Here is a 19,587-nt window from a genome sequence, read left to right on the forward strand (position 1 = left end):
TTTAAAGTTTTGCTTTCTACAGACATATGGATTATTATTTTAAGCCAGATTTATAGTGTTTTCATTAAATTGTTTAAAGAAAGTTCATTTTAAGGGTTAGAAATATAAACAGTGTTTTCATTAAATTGTTGTTTAAAGAAAGTTCATTTTAAGGGTTAAAAATATAATATGAGACTATTTCTTCTAAGACTTATATAAAATTATAGCTAATAGAGCTGGAGCCAGTCTTAGAGTTTGTTTCCATCAATGCTCCCTACTGAATACTGAGTAAAGCAAGATCCAAAGAGAGGAAGTAACTTTCAGGAAGTCAACTTAAGAGACCAGTTTCCAAAAGAATTACATTTCCTTAAAATTATACCTAGTTTAAGTAACTCTTGATATTATGAATCTTTGTTGATTCTACATTATCATTTGATTCACTGCATTCAGCATTTTAAATTAAATTAAGGAGTAACAGAAACATGATTTTGATTATGCATTAACCTCAGATCCAGTGTTTATCTAGCTCTTAATTATAGAATAAATGTAAAATCCAAGAAGACTGCATTTTTAGATTAGTAGTAATTTTTATGCAATAGGTATCATCTAGCAGAGGAGTATTTTAGAGCAATTTTTATTCTTCCATTAAGCTTCAAGCACTTGGAAATAGTAGAGAGTACTGTTACTTTAGACATCCCAAAACACACCTCACCTAAAAGTTACCTGTTTAATGAGCTGTCAAGGGTAAATCTATGTCACACCTTCTCTGGGACATCATTTTCATAGAATAGTAAGTTAGTAAATCCATGCAGAGGTTGCCATGACAATGACCCCATAGAAAACCAATAGAATTGAACCTTAAGAGATAATCTAGAGTAACTATTAGCCAACTTCATGAAGCCACTGAGAAAGACTAAGGTCAAAGTATTTAGAAATATTAAAAGATTAAGTATTTTTTTCACAATTTAATTAGATATATGTTCCAGATTTTGTTACTTTCATTTTATTTGCATATGTTTCCAACTATGCTCAACACCTAGCAGGTGTGTAAAAATAGGTTTTCTTTGTAATTTTTAAATGTCCTTTATCTTCTCTCTCAAATAATGTTTTTAAAGTAGAAATATAATGTTCATATGGGTAAACAATCTGAATAATCTATGTAATAAATGGTAAAATAATAAAACACAAAAGAGTTATTTTTAGATACTAACAGAAAAAAGTTAAATGATTGAAATAGCAGCTGTTACACAAATTTTTTATGTAGACAGATACACTCTTAAGCATTCAAATACATTTTGACAGTCTTGAGACTAGTTGAATAGTGGAAATAAATTAGCAATCATTACTGCATCTGAGAAGAAAATGAACCAAAAGGGAACAATTCCTACATTTCAGAGTTATATTTAGAATTAAAACATTGTTATGACTAATTTTGATAGATAAATATATTAATAAGAAATAGTTCTCTTTTATTCTTGTTTGATATGTTGGATTTATCTTATTTAACAAGTAGAAGTTGAGATCTTGTCAATTTAAATGCAACTAATGTCAGGTCATCTGCCATTAATTTTAGAAATTAAGTGAAAGGCTGGAGGTATGATGTAAGATTATAACTAAATTATACTGGGTAATAAACTTCTAATTCCGACTCTATCTGTGTTATAACAATGGACATACATGGTCACATGTTCTTTGTCATAAGGCATAACATGTATTTCAAGCTAAAATTTTAATTATTTAAGGACAGAGATTCAGTTGCACTCTTTTCTTCAAATGCACTGACAGAAATAAACATATAGTATGTAATGAATGTTTTAATTGGTGATTGAGGTAAATATGGATAGCGTAAAATATATTTTTTGTTTGATATGATTGTAAAAATTTTCAAAATGTCCCCTCGTTGTAGGTCAGAATTCTATTTATTTTATTTATTTTTAAAATTTTATTATATATACTTAAGATGGATGGCATGATGTTTCGATTCACATATACATATTAAACTGATTACTGCAATCAAGCTAATTATTATGTCCATCTCCTCACATAGTTACAGTTGTTGTGTTTGGTAAGAACATTTAAGTATACTCTCTTGGAAGATTAAAGTGTGCAAAGTAGCATTATTAACTACTGTCACTTTACTGTTCAGTAGTTCTCCAGAACTTCGATGTCCTACGTAACTAAAACTTTGTACCCTTTAACTAACATGAGATGTCAGAATTTTAATAATTCAGAATAAGAATATATACAAAGGCTAGCTGCAATGTTTGACTGTATTCCTGCAGATTGTATAATTTGGGAAGGAGGGTTGATTTTATTCATGTTTGAATCTCTGATGGTGTGGCAGAACGATGGCCATACAGCGAAACTTAAATGAATGTGCAGGCAGATGTCATTGATTTTAACCCACAACATAACCTGTGGTTCTTGATAAATGAAAAATGGACAACAGCAAGAAAGAATGCTCTCCAGTTTGGTAAATATGTGTTGAGGTAAATCAATCTAGAAGATATATGCACACACACACTATATATAGAGAGATCGATTTGTATATGTTGCGTGTATTTTATATTACATACAGGTTAGTATATGAAATAAAAATTATTTTTTTTGATAAATCTACCCATTTAGATGATATTTTAAAAATAGATTCAAAGGTTAATTATGCATATTGGTTGCATGGATATATTGTGTAGTGGTGGGTTTTGGGTTTCTAGTGTATACATCACCCAAATAGTGAAGACTGTACTCAACAGGTAATTTTTCAGTGCTCACTTCCCTTACATCCTCCCGCTTTTAGAGTCCCTAGTGTCTATTATTTCCCTCTGTATGTTCTTGTGTACCCATTATTTAGCTCCCACTTATGGTCTTTGATTTTCTTTTTCTGAGTTATTTCACTCAGGATAATGGTCTTCGATTCCATCCATGTTGCTGTGAAAGACATGAGTTCATTTTTATGGCTGCATAGTGTTTCATGGCATATATATATACACACACATATATATGTGACATTTATATATGACATGTATATATAATATGTATATATATAATGTGTGTGTATATATACACATATACATACGTGTGTGTGTGTGTATACATGTGTATGTGTCATGTTCTTTAAATCCAGTCATCCACTTATGGAAAATTAGTGCTGCTATAAACATATGAGTGTATGCATATTTTTGATATATTTATTACTTTTCCTTTGGGTCAATACCCAGTAGTGGGTTGCTGGGTCAAACGGTAGATCTATTTTTAATTCTTTGAGAACTCTCCATGCTATTTTCCATAGAGACTGTACTAATTTACATTTCCACTAACAGTTAAGTGTTGCCTTTTCTCCCTGTTCTCACCGACCTCTGTTTTTTTTTTCTTTTAATAATAGTCATTCTAACTCGTGTGAGATGATATCTCACTGTCATTTTGATTTGCATCTCTCTAATGATTCATGATGTTAAACATTTTAAAAAATGTTTGTTGGCTGCTTTTTTATGTCCTTTCTTGGAAAATATCTATTCACGTCATTTGCCCACTTTTTAAGGGGGTTGTTTTGTTTCTTGTGGTTTGAGTTCCTTACAGATTCTGGATATTAGCCCTTTGTTGGATGCACAAATTGCAAATAATTTCTCCTATTCGTAGGTTGTCAATTTTCCCTGTTGATGATCTATTTGGCTCTGCAGACGCTTTTATGTTTAAGTCTCAATTATCTATTTTGGTTTTTGTTGCATTTGCTGTTGAGGTTTTAGTCATAAATTATTTGCCTAGCCCAATGTCCTGAAGAGTTTTTCCTATATTTTCTTCTAGGACCTTATAGCTTCACATTTTACAGTTAAGTCTTTAATCCAGCTTAGATTACAGTTTGAATATGATAAGAGATAGTTGTTTACTTTCATTCTTCTACATATGGTACCATTTTCCCAGCACCATTTACAGAATAAAGTGTCCTTTTCTTATTATTTCTTTTTGCCCACTTTGTCAAAGATCAGTTGATTGTAAATATGTGGCTTTATTTCTGGGTTTTTCATTCTGTTTTATTGATCTATTTGTCTATTTTCATACCAACACCATAATGTTCTGGTTATTCACCTTGTAGTATAATTTGAAGTCAGGTAATGTGAGACTTTCTGCTATATTCTTTTTGCTTAGGATTGCTTTGGCTATCCAGCCTCTATTTGGTTCCATACAAATTTTAGAATGTTTTTTCTACTTCAGTGAAAAATAATGTTGGTAATTTGATAGGAGTTGCATTGAATGTGTAGAATGCCTTGGGCAGTATGGTCATTTTAATAATATTGTTTCTTCTGATCCAAGATTATGGAATGTTTCTTCAATTGTTTGTGTAATCTACAATTTCTTTCATCAGTGTTTTCTACTTTTCACTCCCTCTGTTTAACATATTCCTATGTATTTTACTTTTGTAGCTTTTGTAAATTAAATTGAAATTTTTATTAATAAAACTATCCACTTGCATTATGAAATGTTTTATGAAAGGAAGATGTCACGTGTATCTATGGTTCAATTAATTGATTCATCTCTCTTTTCCCCCATCTATTTAAACCTCCATCCATCTATCCATTTCCAGGAGTAGTTATGACCAGAATTATACATTACAGTACATTTGATGAAATAAAAAATGAAATAATAAATACATTATTACATATATACACATCATAAAACATCATTAATGTCTCAAGGCATATGTATATGTATATATCACATTTATATATATCTCTCTCTCTCACATTCTTTAAATCCAGTCATCCACTGATGAAAAGTTAGGTTGATTCCATGACTTTGCTATTGTGAATAGTACTGCTATAAACATATGAGTGTATGTGTCTTCTTGCTCTATTTATTACTATACTAAATATATTTATAAATAAATATATACTTGTATTATATTTTTATCTATTATTTATATTTTATTTTATTTTAATATCATTTATAAATAATAAACATTTGTAAATAAATATTTATAAATGTTGATGTGTGTATTACTATGATAATTGCATTATAAACACATGTATATGTCATGAAACACTAATAAACACAATAAATGAATAAACTATTTAACTAAATTGATATTCTTAGTATTTTTTTCATAACTCATACTAAACATTTAGCACTACAATTTTGTTTGAAATCTAAAATATTGTAATTGCAAAAATTTTCTTTGGGCAGAAGGCAAAACCTAAAAGGGATTAATATAGAATACATTTTGTAAATGCAGGTACATGAGAGAGAGAAAGACATGTAGAGAGAGAAAGAGAGAGAGACACACAGAGTGAGAGAAAGAGGCATGGGAGAAAAGAGAAAGGGAAGGATGTAGGAAAGTAGGAAGAGATGACAGAATAAAATAAGGAGAATATCTACACAAATTTGGCATTTGGTATTTGCCAGTTTTTACATAGTAGAACTCCCCTTATCTACATATAGTCCAAGACCCCCAGTGGATGCCTAAAGCTGTGGATAGTATCAAATCTTTTGTATGCAGTGGACTCTAGAAAAGCATGGGTTTGAACTGTGCGGGTCAGCTTATACGTGGATTTTCTTCTGCCTCTGCTAGTGCTGAGTCTATAAGATAACCACCTCCTCTTTATGTTTCTTCTCAGCCTCTCAATCTGAAGATTACAAGCATGAAGGCATTTACAATGATCCATTTGCACTTAATGAATAGTGAATATATTTCCTCTCCTTTTCTTTTTCTTGTTCCTTTTTTTTTCTTTCTTTTTTTTTTTTTTTTTTTTAAGATGGAGTTTCGCTCTTGTCAGCCAGGCTGGAGTGCAATGGCACCATTGGCTCACTGCAGTCTTCACCTCCTGGGCTCAGGCGATCCTCCCTCCTCCCACCTCAGTCTCCCGAGTAGTTGGGACTACAGATGCTTGCCACCACACCCTGCTAATTTTTGTATTCTTAGTAAAGATGGTGTTTCACCACGTTGGCCAGACTCGTCTCGAACTCCTGACTTTGATTAATCCACCCGCCTCCCAGAGTGTTGGGATTACAGACGTGAGCCGTCACTTCCGGACTCTCTTACGATTTTTCTGAATAACTTATTCTTTTCTGTTACTTACTTTTTTGTAAGAATACAACATATAATACAAATAACATAAAATATGTGTGAATCTACTGTTTCTGTTATTGGTACTTTCATTCAACCGTAAGCTATTAGTGATTAAGTGTTGAGATAGTCAAAAATTACATGCAAATGTTTCACTGTGTGGGAGTTTGTCGTCTCTTACTCTCGTATGGGTCAAGGGTCAACTGTACTTTTTTTCCAATACATAGATACTTACGATAGAATTTAAATTATAAATTAGACAAAATAAGAGACTAAAAGCTATAGCTAAAAATAAAATGAAATAACATACTCTAATAAAAATTATGTGAATGTGGTCTCCCTTTCTGTCTCTCTCCCTGTCTCTCTCTCATCTCACAAAGTATCTAATTGCATGTAATATTTTATACTACCGTTTCAGTAATTCAAATTGAAGAAAGGGAAATTGTGCATAAGAAGGACCGATTATATTAAAATAATTAAACAAAATTTTGTATATTTCTCCAAAGAATCTCCTATGATAATTAAGCTATCTTTGTAAAACTGTTTTTCTAAATTTTTGTTTCTACACTATTGTGTTTATAAGGGTTGATGCCCTGTTTTGTGACAGTTATTGGGACTCTTTTTCTTAAAAAAAAAAAAAAATACCTTATTGTCTAGAACTGATATTATATATGTCCCTATATTCTCAGATAAATCTCTTACTTTATTTCTATTGTTGTTTTTTGGTAATAATATTTTGTTAGTTTTTTATTACCATGTTGTAAATTACTAAAACTCTTAAAAACCCAGCAGCTTAAATAAATATACGTTTATTATCTCACAGTTTATGTGTGCCAGGAATCTAGCCACAAGTTGTGAAGTTCACTTGTTTATTGTCTTGCAAGGCTATAATCAAGGTATTAGTGAGTTTTCGCTCTTATCTGTGATTTTGAGTAGGGAAGAATCAACTTCCAACTCCCTAATGTTATTGGGAGAATTCATCTCTTTATATTTTTAGGATGGAAATTTTCAGGTTTTTCCAGAATGTCAGATTGAGGCCACTCTCAGCTCCCAAGAGGCTACCCACTGTTTCCTGGTACATAGCTTTTTCCATAGACAGTTCATAAGATGGCAGCTTCCTGATTTAAAGACAGCAGGAGAGCAGAAAGCAGCAAGACTCAAAAGCAAGTTAGCTAGAAAGATTATCTTAGGTAAAGTTAGCTAGAAAGATAGTCTTATGTAATGTAATCATAGGTTTGATATTCCATCAATTTTGTCACATTCTATTGATTAGAAGCAAGTAAGTTCACCCACATTTAAGAAAATGTCACTGTATTACATTGTAAATAGAGAAGGCAAGGATTAGGTGGTCATTTTAGAATCTGTCTGCCACACTGATTTATGATCATCTATCAAAGGTTTTCTGTTAATATTGGGACCCAGAAATTTTTTGATATATTAGTTTTATGTTTTCTAAAACATATTTTATGGTAGAAACTGAAGATTCTTTTTGATGTTAAATATGAGCTCTGTACCTCCAGTCAGCGTCATTTTATATACTTAACCAAATCTGATCACATATTTTCAATTGACAAAAGCAATTACAAGTATTCTTAGAAATCGGTTTTATGCTCAATACATTATAACTAATGATATTGTTTCAGTTTCACTTAGAAAAATATTCTAAATAATCTAAACCAATTATATAGATTTGTGTATGTGTACATATGTGTGTGAATATATATATACACATATATACATATGGTAACTGTAAAAGTTATAAGCTAACTTTAAAACCTCAACAATGAAAAAAATCTGTAATAACTAACACAAATTTTTCAGTTCCAAATTTTTCTTCTAATATGTGACTTTAATAATGTCGCACATATAAATACAGGTTGAGCATCTATAATACAAAAATCCAAAATCTAAAATGCTTCAAAATCTGAAACTCTTAAACAACCACAAGATGATCAAAGAAAATGCTCGTTGAAGCATTTTGGATTTCAAATTTTTGACTTAGAGATGCTTAACGAGTATAATATAAAAATACTCTAAAATCCAAAACAAAACAAAATCTGAAACGCTTCTGGTCCTAAGAACTGCAAAGAAGGGATACTAAACCTCTAGTAGTCCTGAACAAAATATGTGTATTTTATCAATAATAAATTTCTTTTAAGTTTGTTCTTCATTTAATCTTGAATGTGTATGTTGCTATATAAAATATGTATATATGTATGTATTATGTACTGAGTTTTAAGCATATTTTAAACTAGTAACATGCAATCATTTTTGTTTAAATAAAGGGAAAGTCTCCATATGTGTGTGGATAATTAAAATACTTTATATAGTATTGTTTGTTTCCTTAATTGAAACATTTTTTGTCTTTATAGCTTGACTGATTTTTACTCATTATTAAACCTTGAGATTCTAGTTATTATACAGTGAATGCAGATAATTATTTTATTGTGTATCCACACAGAAATTATAGCTATACTAAATTTGATGCAAGCAATATGGAGAAGGAAATTTCTTGCTGCAGAGGGAAATATATCAAGAATATTCAGAATATCAACTAAAATCTTCTGGCTGAAAATTATAATTTTAGTTGTATTTTAGATTTACATTGCACTTTCTTAAAAGAGCACAGTTATTTTACTTACATAAAAGTAGTTAAAATATTTTTTCTTTATTTTAATAAAGATGACGAAAAGAATAAGTTTAAGATTAAATGACACGTGTAGGGTGAGGGGTCAGAGAAGTATGTATCCAGCATTTACTTAAGACTCTAAATGCCAATGTGAGTCACTCTAATGGAACACAGCCACGCGCATGTAGTGGAAAGTTCTGTAGAATGGGGAACAGACACATGTAGGGCCTCAGAAATGGGAGTCCCAAGCATAGCTTAGCCTCTATCCAGCTAAACTTTTGTCAACATACTTCTGAATTGTTGAGCTAATTTCTTCAGAGTCTTGCATTTGAAATTAAATAGGAATATTTAAAGCAATTCTGAAGCATATTCAACATCTTGAGAGCAGAGACAGTTTTCTTTTCAATATACTATTGTAAATACAAGTATAATGCTAGCAGTTGGTAGCTGTTAAACATATGCTTTCTGAATGAATTAATATTCTACTTTTTCCAATACCTTGATTTTTTTTTTTTTAAGAAATCAATAATGTACTAGTTATAGGAGTGGTTTGAGTATCATATAAGTAATGCATTTCCTGCCAGAGATTTTTGTGGGTAAAGCCTGAGTATTAAAGTAGCTCACCAATAACTTTTTTTTCTATAAAAGAGGAATTAAAATTATAAAATGAGGCATAAAGGAATTATCACATAGCTTGAATATTAATCACCACGGATTGCAATATACTTTAGGTTAAAAAATAGCACTACTAGTGAAAGCCCCCATATGTTGTTTTTTTAATTAAATGTGATTTTTTAAAAAGTTTAGAAATTATGCACCAATTGGGCTTACTTTACCGGTTGTATTTTTATAACATGTACTTACTTTTTTTTTTTTTTCTTTTAGGACATTGATGTTTTAACTTCTCAGATGTAATTATGAATTGATCAGCATTGACAGAAATATAACTATTCATTACTTAGGCATACACTGGCATGTAGTATGTTGGGATAATATATCTAAATGTCCTTTTATAACACAAATTGATTTAGAGTAAAATATTTTAATGAATGTATTCATTCATAATTCATTCATTCTCAATTCATATGAGAAGAGAATTTCTCTGGAGGAAAAATTAATAAAAATGTTTTCAATTGTAAAGATTAAAGAGCATTTAAAATGTCTCTGATTGGAGATTCACTTCACAGAGAGCTTTACCTGGATTTAGCAACTGAGTCTTTCTGTTTTGGAAAAGTCCCCATGACAAGTGAGGAAGGTTATTGAATCACTATAAATGTTGCCATTCAGGCAAGCTTTTTGTCCTTAATTCCTTCCCCACGCTAGTGGATAAAGAGTGTGGGTCAATCCTAGAAAGCTTATTCTACTGTCACTTATATGTGTATGAAATAAAATAGAATTCTTCAGAGCTTTGCCCAGGATTAAGTTTAGAGGAAGAGGAGACGACACAGAAAACAAATTGGGACTGGTTACATGACAGCAATTTGTCCTCCACCACCTCAGAAAGAGCGCGTGTACTTCTCTCTGCTTGTTTGTCTCACGAGTCTAGATGCTCAAAAAGCTTAATTTTACTGCCCTTATGATGATCCAGTAGGATGCTGAGAATAAACTGATGATACAGAGTTTTCCATTTTCTTCAAATTAATAGTTATCCAACTTACAGAAGTGTTTCTATAATTATAATATTTCTGCTGGCATAAGAAATGCTCTTATTCATGAAAACTTGATACATCTTTATTAGTTTTGTTCCTTCTTTTCAGAGAAGTCTAGAATAATACAGAAAATACACTTTTCTCTTTACTTTTGAAGGCTATAAGGGATCAAATTTCACAAATTTCTTTTATAATCTATTTCAGGGTTTTACTGTTGACATCATGAAGACAGTCATTTCTGCAGTCAAAAAAATCAATTCTGTTCTATTAAAGCATATTTTATTCCTTTACTAGTGCCTATTTATTAATTTATCAGCAACTTAAACCAATAAATATCCTCCTCTAAACTATTAAATACATATTAAATCAAATTTATTATTACATTTTCAAATGAAATTTATGATTTTGCAAATTATTTTTGGTTTATAGGACTCACTGTAAGTCAATATATGATGTTGGAGGTGCAAATGATTCAATCCTAAAATTACAATTTCCTAACTGAACAATGCCAATTCTCTAAGCCCCCCACATTGAGTAAAGTTTAATATCTATGTCTACTTGATCAGGCTGTTGAATAGTTAAATAAAGTTGCATACTCACAACTGTGATATTCCGCATGTGTTCAATATATTATGTTCCTATTATCTACTCAGTTCAGCTTGGCTTTTCACTTTTAATTGAATCAACATTTTAAAAAAACTATACTCTAAAATTTGTTGACTCAATTATTTGGATGTTTCAGCATATATTTTGAATAAAAAATAATGAGTGACCTTTCTATTGTCTTCTATGTAGTAGCTGAAACCTAACCCATTGTCTCACCAAATTATGCATCTTTTCATTTTCAGCAGCTGTGGCATTTATTTCTCAAAATCCCATGTAAGATTAATAGGGATATCGCAGGATATATATTTCTCTAATATTTAAAATTTAACATTTTATTCTACCCAAAATGACTTTTAGGAGACATATTATTTCTATATAGATATAATGGCATTATTAATGTATTTATTTTTAAGCTATGTTTAGTTTAATTTAAATATTCACTTACTAAGGCTAGCTATCAAAGTTAGCATTTTCAGCACACTTTGATCCACTTCTGAGAATGATGATTGGTAACGGACATGCAACAGGATATCAGGAATGTAGCTAGAGTTGGAGAAATCAAAAATCACAAACTCCTGCCTCTTAGAAAAGATAATTATGGTGTTTCAATCACAGAGACCCTCTACAACTATTCCGACTTTTCCCAAGCTTTTGGGAAGACAAAGGATAAGACCTCAAGTAGTATGATTTGCAGAAATTTACTTTAGAAATAGCTCATGAGGGAATGCAGTTCCTCCAGGAACCAGCTATATGATCACTGGTAGAGCTTCTAGTAAGTGGAGACTCTGGATGCTAAACTCTCTTGATGCCTACTGTTTTTTCCTAATTGAATGAAAATGTGGGAAACATTGGATCTGAGAGGTTGAAGACACTCAATTATTATAAAATGAATGAATGTATGAATTATAAATCTAAGATTATATCCTAGCATTACATCAATATATCTTTTGATAGAGTTTTTCTTTCTGAACTCTCCTGTAATTTTTACGCTAAGAAAATAATATGAACTCACAGGATTTTGGAAATTGAATGTTACTACCTGAGAAAAACGACAATGTCATATATTCACTCGATACACACAAATTTACTGAGTAATTGCTGCCTGCAAATCATTGTTCTGTGTGGTCAGAATATATTAGTAAATAAAATGAATTTACAATTTTTATGATGATGAAAAAGACAACAATGTCATCATCATCATCGTAAAAATAACAATTTTATAATTTTTGATATGTGACAAGCAATATTATAAGTATTTTATATCTAACGTAACCCTTCTCTAAAAGCAATGAGATAGAAATTTTTAGTTATCTTCATTCAACACATGATAAATTCAAATATAGTGAGATTAAAGCACTTGCTCAAGGTCATGAAGCTAGTAGATGGTAGAACTGAGATCAAAGCCAGCGAGTCTGGCTCCAGGATCTATTCTTCACCATAATGCCATGCTGTCACCTAATTATACTAAGTGACTATTAGTTGATTCTCGCAGTCTACTATCTGAAAAAAACCCGACAGTTAAAAGTTACAGTGACTGAGAAATAATGCCTTATTTGTACCTAGGGAAGGCTAGAAAAGTTTGGAAGAAAAAAAAAGATCTATGTTAAACATTAATTTTAAATCATTAAGGACTAATAAGCATGAAGTATAATTAATCTAAGTAATTTGTATGGTGTAAAATTGTTTAGTTACATGGATTCTTATATATTTAGAATGTTCTTAATTTGTGGAAGAGAAAGATGATCACTGTAGAGCTTAACTAGTTTTCTGTGATGACTGCGGGATACAGGGTAGGACTGCGACTAGGTCCTAACCTGTATCCCGCAGTCAAGGAAGGTCTCAGTGGGTTTTTTCACACATTTTTTCTGTCTCTATTGTGCATTCATTCAATTATAATTTATAAATGAATGATTTAATTAAAGTAATTAACACCAAGTACACACAAAAAAGATATGCATCATTCTGCCTTAGGTAATAACCCAAACCCAAGTTAACAATTCAAGCTTTCGCCTTTGAGATTCATAGTGTCCTTACTGAAAATAATTCAATAAATATTAATGAAAGATGACTAAGCACTGTGTTTATGGTAAATATTGGTGTTAGGGTAGTAAACAAGTTGGAAAAATAATTATTAAAGCGAACCTCATGTTAAGATTGCTTTAACTACATAACCCAAGCAAGTAGATCTAAATGATGCAATATTTTAATATCAGAAAATTTTGTGCTCTTTCAGATGGTGAATGTAAATTACAATATTATTATTAATTAGTTTTTCTAGACTTCTACACTGTTACTAAATTATTAACTATGAAAATCAGTACACTGATTCTTCATGTATGTATCAGTTACCTCTAGCACAAAAAAATACTATTCCACTCACCTAAACATAGGCATAAAGTGAATTCCTGTTCAATTGAAAAGTAACACAAAAAATAAATGTATTTTTAAGAAAAATTTAAATAATCCTGAATGTAAAAAATACATGCTTTTTGCTAATCATGGGTACATTTTCCTTCAATATGAGAATGATATTTTAATACATTATGTTAAAGGAAAAATGAGCAAAACATTTTTTTCAAGAAAATTTATAATGTCAAGTCATGCATTAGAGTAATGAGATTAATAATAGAAAGTATAGATTTATTCATTCTCTGGATGATAAATCATGACAAGTCATTACAGTCATTTAATTCTGCTGCAGTAAAACTGTGTGATGGCAAAGAGAATGGATAATACTATTTAGAACAGTTCATGTCTAGTTGATGTGTTAAAATTAAGTCAAGGTTGTTAGTAGTGTTCTAAAATTGTTTTACATTAATAGAAGTCTGGCAAATTTGAGCAAAGTATAAATCATATAAGAATTGATTACTCTCTCTGAAGATTTCACTACAGTACATAAAGAGAACATCCCAAGATGAGCTAATTTGTCTTATAATTTATGATTTCATGACTCATACATTGATTGAATACTTTCATGAAACATATCCTTAGCCCCAAAATTTAAGTTATAATAATGTAATAAACATAAAGATCACAAACTTCATTTTAATCAGTCCATAACCATTTGTATTTTTATTATTTCTATGTAAACTCTCATTTTATTTTTTAAATAATTATGTTTATAGGTATTATTTTAAAGTTATGTAAACATCAGGCCCACAATTCAAAAGTTACAAAGGGATTTTTCTTGGTTGCCTCTGACCCATAGTCCTAGTTAATTATTTGGAATTGCCAAGTGTTATGAGTTAATTTAGTAGTCTTTCAGGGATACTTCTTACATACAAAGTATATATATTTGCTTTTATATTCATTTATTCACTTCCCTTTTTACACAAAATGTAACATAATTTACACACCATTCCAAACTTTTTATTTTATGTTACTGTTGTGAAGTAGGTCTTGGAGACCATTTTATGTAGAAAAAAAATAACTATTTGTAAAATTCAAGGTGGCCTATTTTATGCTAGAAAACACACTTACTAAAAAATTTAAAAAGTGAGATATATTAATATGTATACTTTTGAATTAATACATTAAAAATAAGATCTAGTAAGAGTTCTAATTGCTATTCTAATTTGGAAGTGTATGAGTTTAAACCATATTTTGAGATATTCGTGAAAATGTAAAGTACAAGAAAAAAAATCTGAGATTTCTACTTTTAATTATACTCACAGCTACTCTGAAAGTATTATGACTTGTGGCCTGTGATCATAATTTAAGAAAATGCTCAATTTTAGAGCTGAGTATGAATAATTTGTTTGTTTGCTTGCTTACTTTGTTTTATTTTCTAATTCAAGATCACAGACTGAATGCTTTATGTCGGTCTGTGGACCCCAGGTACAGACCCTACTGTTTAAGAGAATGCAGAGTCTTTATTTTTGTTTCCAAATTTGTCTGTTTAGAAAATATAATCACTGACATAAAAAAATCTGAAAAGGTACACATCATTTATTTTTGTGTTACTTAGTTTTTATCTGGCAAAACCGGATATTAAGAAAGTATTAATCTGCATAAATACTCAGTTATTCTAACTTTACTTTATGTTATATATTTACTTTCCATTGTAGCATGAAACAATGTTATTCCATTGTATAACATGAAAGAGTTCTTGTAAGTTCTGAATGGATACTGAGATAATGATATAAAATTAAGATTGTCAAAATCTATAGTTAATGTTACACCCATAACAAATTAAATTTGTTACCATTATCAATCATCTGATTTTAACAGCATTTCTGAGAATGAAAAATATTATCTTTTGAAAGATGTATTAGCTGAAATAATGTATATCTGTATTATGATAGGTGAGAGTTTTTCCAAATAATAATGTTAAAAGAAACACAGATATATCATTATAAAATGAAATTAACCCAGATCAATTTAACACTTTAACCATCATTATGCAGATGTACATTTAATCTTTAAAATACATTGAAATAAAAGCTGATTTCAGAAGTTTGGTTTACTTACATGTGGACTTTGGCATAAATTAGCAAGTGAGATTTTATAATTCTATGAGGATAAATTCACCTTTATTGAAGTGCAAATTTATTAGAATATGAATTATAAAATCTTCTCCCATGAAGATTGATGGCATGCTTTTTTCAAGTTAAAACTAAGGAAAACAAAATGTTCTCTAGATAGGTTAAAAAATTTTCTCTGGCCTCTTGGAGGTATTTATTAAAATGTCACATTCTTAGTAAGGCCTTTATAAGCCAGCTTTTTTTTCTTTCTTTCTTTCTTTCTTTTTCTTTGAGTCAGAGTCTCGGTCTGTCACCAGGCTGGAGTGCAGTGGTGCAATCTCAGTTCACTGAAACCTCTACCTTTCAGGTTCAAGCGATTCCCCCGCCTCAGTCTCCCGAGTAGCTGGAACTACAGGCGCGCCACCAATCCGGCTAATTTTTTTGTATTTTAGTAGAGACAGGATTTCACCATGTTGGCCAGGATGGTCTAGATCTCCTGACCTTGTGATCCGCCTGCCTTGGCCTCCCAAAGTGCTGGGATTACAGGCTTGAGTCACTGCGCCTAGCCTAGGTCAGCATTTTTAACATTGCAACCCTATGCTATTCTTTCCCTACTTTTATTTTTTCCATGTACATTTAAATTTGTAAAGGATATTATACATTTTGTTTGTTTGTTTATTTATTTATTTATTTATTTAGAGATGGGGTTTCGCTCTCGTTGTCCAGGCTGGAGTGTAATGGCGCGATCTCGGCTCACCGCAATCTCCGCCCCCTGGATTCAAAGTTATTCTCCTGCCTCAGCCTCCCAAGTAGCTGTGATTACAGTCATGCACTACCGCTCCCAGCTAATTTTGTATCTTTTGAGTGGGGACAGGGTTTCTCCATGTCAGCCAGGCTAGTCTGGAACTCCCGACCTCAGGTGATCCGTCTGCCTCTGCCTCCCAAAGTGCTGGGATTACAGGCATGAGCCACTGCCCTCGGCCGGATACCATACATTTTCTTTCTCCTCTTTTCTCTTGTTTACTCTCCACCCTGCCATCTAGAATACAAGCTCCAGGGGTGGGGATAGGCAAGATAGCGGGAAGACAGGGCTTTGTGTTTCTGCAACTCAGACTGTATAACTTGCCTGACACAGACTAGGCACTATATAAACCTATGTTGATAGAGCCTCATTAGTGTTTATAACTGCACTAGTGTGTCCAAACCTCATGAGCTTCCCTTCTTAACTACCTATGTCAGCCTGGCCACTTTTAACAACGCACCCATTTAACTAACCACCAACCCCAGCAATGATTCTCAAATTGCAGCTAAGCATATAAGTAGCATATAGGTAGCCTGGCATTATTACAAAAATTTTGAATCAAAAGATTTGTATTATCTCTAGACCTAGTACTCCAGGGACTATTCTTAAGGGCCTTAATTGTAATAATAAAGATTTCTGAGCTCTGGAATTCTAAACTAGTTTCAAAGACTTGGAAACTCTACCTTCCCAAATTTAATTTAATGCCTTCACTCTATAGGCATGCTAATTTCTAACACTTGTTCTAACTACCATGTCAAAAACCGATGGATTTTTCATTCATTCCAGCATGGGGAATTGGGACTCAATACCCAGTAAATCACAGAGGTCCATGGTATTTGGGATCTCAAAGTGATTTGGATTCAGACCAGTGGTTTTTATGGATGGCAGCACATATGTTTCACTCAGGGTAACTTTTAAACTCCAGTTACCTCAGACCTCAATGTTCCGTAATTTCACTCAGATGTAAATAGTGTTTAAAACGCCCTGGGTGATTCCACTGTGTAGTTCCTGGGCCAATGATCTAGCTCTGTTGCATCACTAAGAGTTCAGCCAGTCTAAATCAAGGTCTGAACATTCCTTTAATAATCAGTATATTCAATTTGATTGCTACTAAATTTTAGCCATAGGCATTTCAATTGTACTTAGTTGCCATACATCACAGAACAAAATTTGCAGGTTGCAAGGGAGTCTAACAAGAAAGATGGAAAGTTGTGTTTCCTTATCAGTCCAGACAATCTGGGTTAAGATTTTGTCTTCTTTTTATTACAAGTTACAAGACGTTAGAAAAAACAATTCAACCCCACTATGATTTCTTTTCTCTAATGATTGCTCTAGTTTGGTTGCCACCAAGATGCCTATCCGACCTTTAGTAGCTATTACAATTGGAGTCTCAGAAAGATTAAGCTCCAGCAGAACAGAGTCTGTGTCTGGCATTCCCAGTTCCTGGAACAAGGCCTGGTACATAACATGCTATGGTGAATAAAATAGAAACCTGGCAAAGGCTTAAATGGCAGATTAATAGCATTGTCTAATGGTACTCCATCTCAGGATTTGTAAGAGAGTATCATATCCTTGCATATAATCACAATATTCAAAATAATTCAGAATACCTCATATTTGGGGAGGGTACATGCAATTCCTTTCTACAGTCAGTCGTTGGGCCATAATTTGACTCCACATAATTAGTTGTATGTTGTAAGGCTGTGGTTAACCAAGGAAGAAGACAAAAAAAAAAAAAAAAAGAAAAAAAAAAGAATCTCAGCATCCCAGCTATCACTGCCCGATGGAAATCGTTCTCAACATTGGCTATGCATTATAATAATGTGAGTAGCTTTAAAAATTTTCCATACTCTGTGTACTTGGAATATACAAAGGTATGTTCCAAATCAATTTCCTCTGATGTTCTGGGTTCATGGACTCAGTTCATCAACCTTTTAAAAGGCTCTTATACATGTGATTCCGATCTATGGGCAGGATTTAGAATTATTAAAGTAGGAAACGTCAAATTTTCTTTCATAAAGAATTATAATTATAGACACTAAGTCACTTAGCAAGGAAGATCACTTATCAAATAAAACAGCACTAAGGAACTTGGAAGGAGATAGTTCCGAATATTTTTCCTGTGCTTTCACATTTAGGTGACTCCCTTACTCTCTCTTGCTGTCTGTTTTTCTTTACGGTCTTCTTACGGAACCTCCTGTTCCCAAGTGTCTTATTCATGTTTTACTCCATATTTTTCAAATGTTAACATGCGCCTATCTGAATCACGTGAAAGCCTTCTTGGCCCTATCTCCAGTGTTTCCATTTCAGGATGTTTGAGATTGGGCTCAAAAATATAAATTTTTATTTTCTTCAGAATTCAAAGGTATATTCTAAGAGTTGCAAAGCAATTATGACCATCTATGTCAGATCGTTTTCATTATCTCAAAAAGAAAAAGAAATCCTCATACATTAGCAGTCATGTCAATTATTTATTCTAGACATTTTATGTAAAGGAAATAACAAAACGTGTTTTTTGTGACTGTCTTCTTTATCTTAGCATAATGTTTTCAAGGTCCATTGATGTTGCAGCATACATTAATATATTATTCAGTTGCATTGCTAACATTAATTTGTATGACTATATATTTTATTCATTCATTCATTAGTTGCTGGGCATTTGTGTTGTTTCCACCTGTGGGATATTATAAACAATGTTTCTAAAGCATTCATGTTTTTATATTAATCATGTTTTATTTTCTCTTGAATATATATGTAGAAATGAAATGAAGGGATCATATGGTAATTCTATGATTAACCTCTGTGGAACTGCCAACCTCTTTTCCAAAGCGTTTGCACCATTTTACACTCTCTCCAACAGTGCATGAGAGTCCAATCTTTCACCATAAGTGTGATATTAATTAAAGGGTGGGTTGTAGATGACTTATATCAGATTGTGCACATTCCATTCTATTCCTAGTTTGTTCAGTGTCTTTATCATGTAAGTACATTCGACTTTTTAAATAGCTTTTTCTGTGTCTATTGAGATGATCATGTGTTTTTTAACCCTTATGATATTAATATGGCTTATTATATTAAGTGATTTTCAGATGTTAAAACAACCTTGAACTTCTAAGAGAAATCACATCAGTTATAGCATGTAATTCGTGTGATACGAAACTGAATTTGGTGTACTAGCATTTTTGAGAATATTTACATCTATATTCACATGGACATTTTTTTCTATAATGTCTTTATCGGTTTGGGTGTCAAGATAACACAAGCTTATAGAATTATTGGAAAGTATGTCTTCCTCTTCTACTTTGTGTGAAAAAATGTGAATTATTGATTTTGATTTATTTTATTTTATTTTTCTTTAACTTTTAACTACAGGGGTACACATGCAAGATGTGCTGGTTTGT

The sequence above is a fragment of the Mandrillus leucophaeus genome, unplaced genomic scaffold, assembly GCF_000951045.1.
Source record: "Mandrillus leucophaeus isolate KB7577 unplaced genomic scaffold, Mleu.le_1.0 Scaffold31, whole genome shotgun sequence".
Classification (NCBI taxonomy): domain Eukaryota; kingdom Metazoa; phylum Chordata; class Mammalia; order Primates; family Cercopithecidae; genus Mandrillus; species Mandrillus leucophaeus.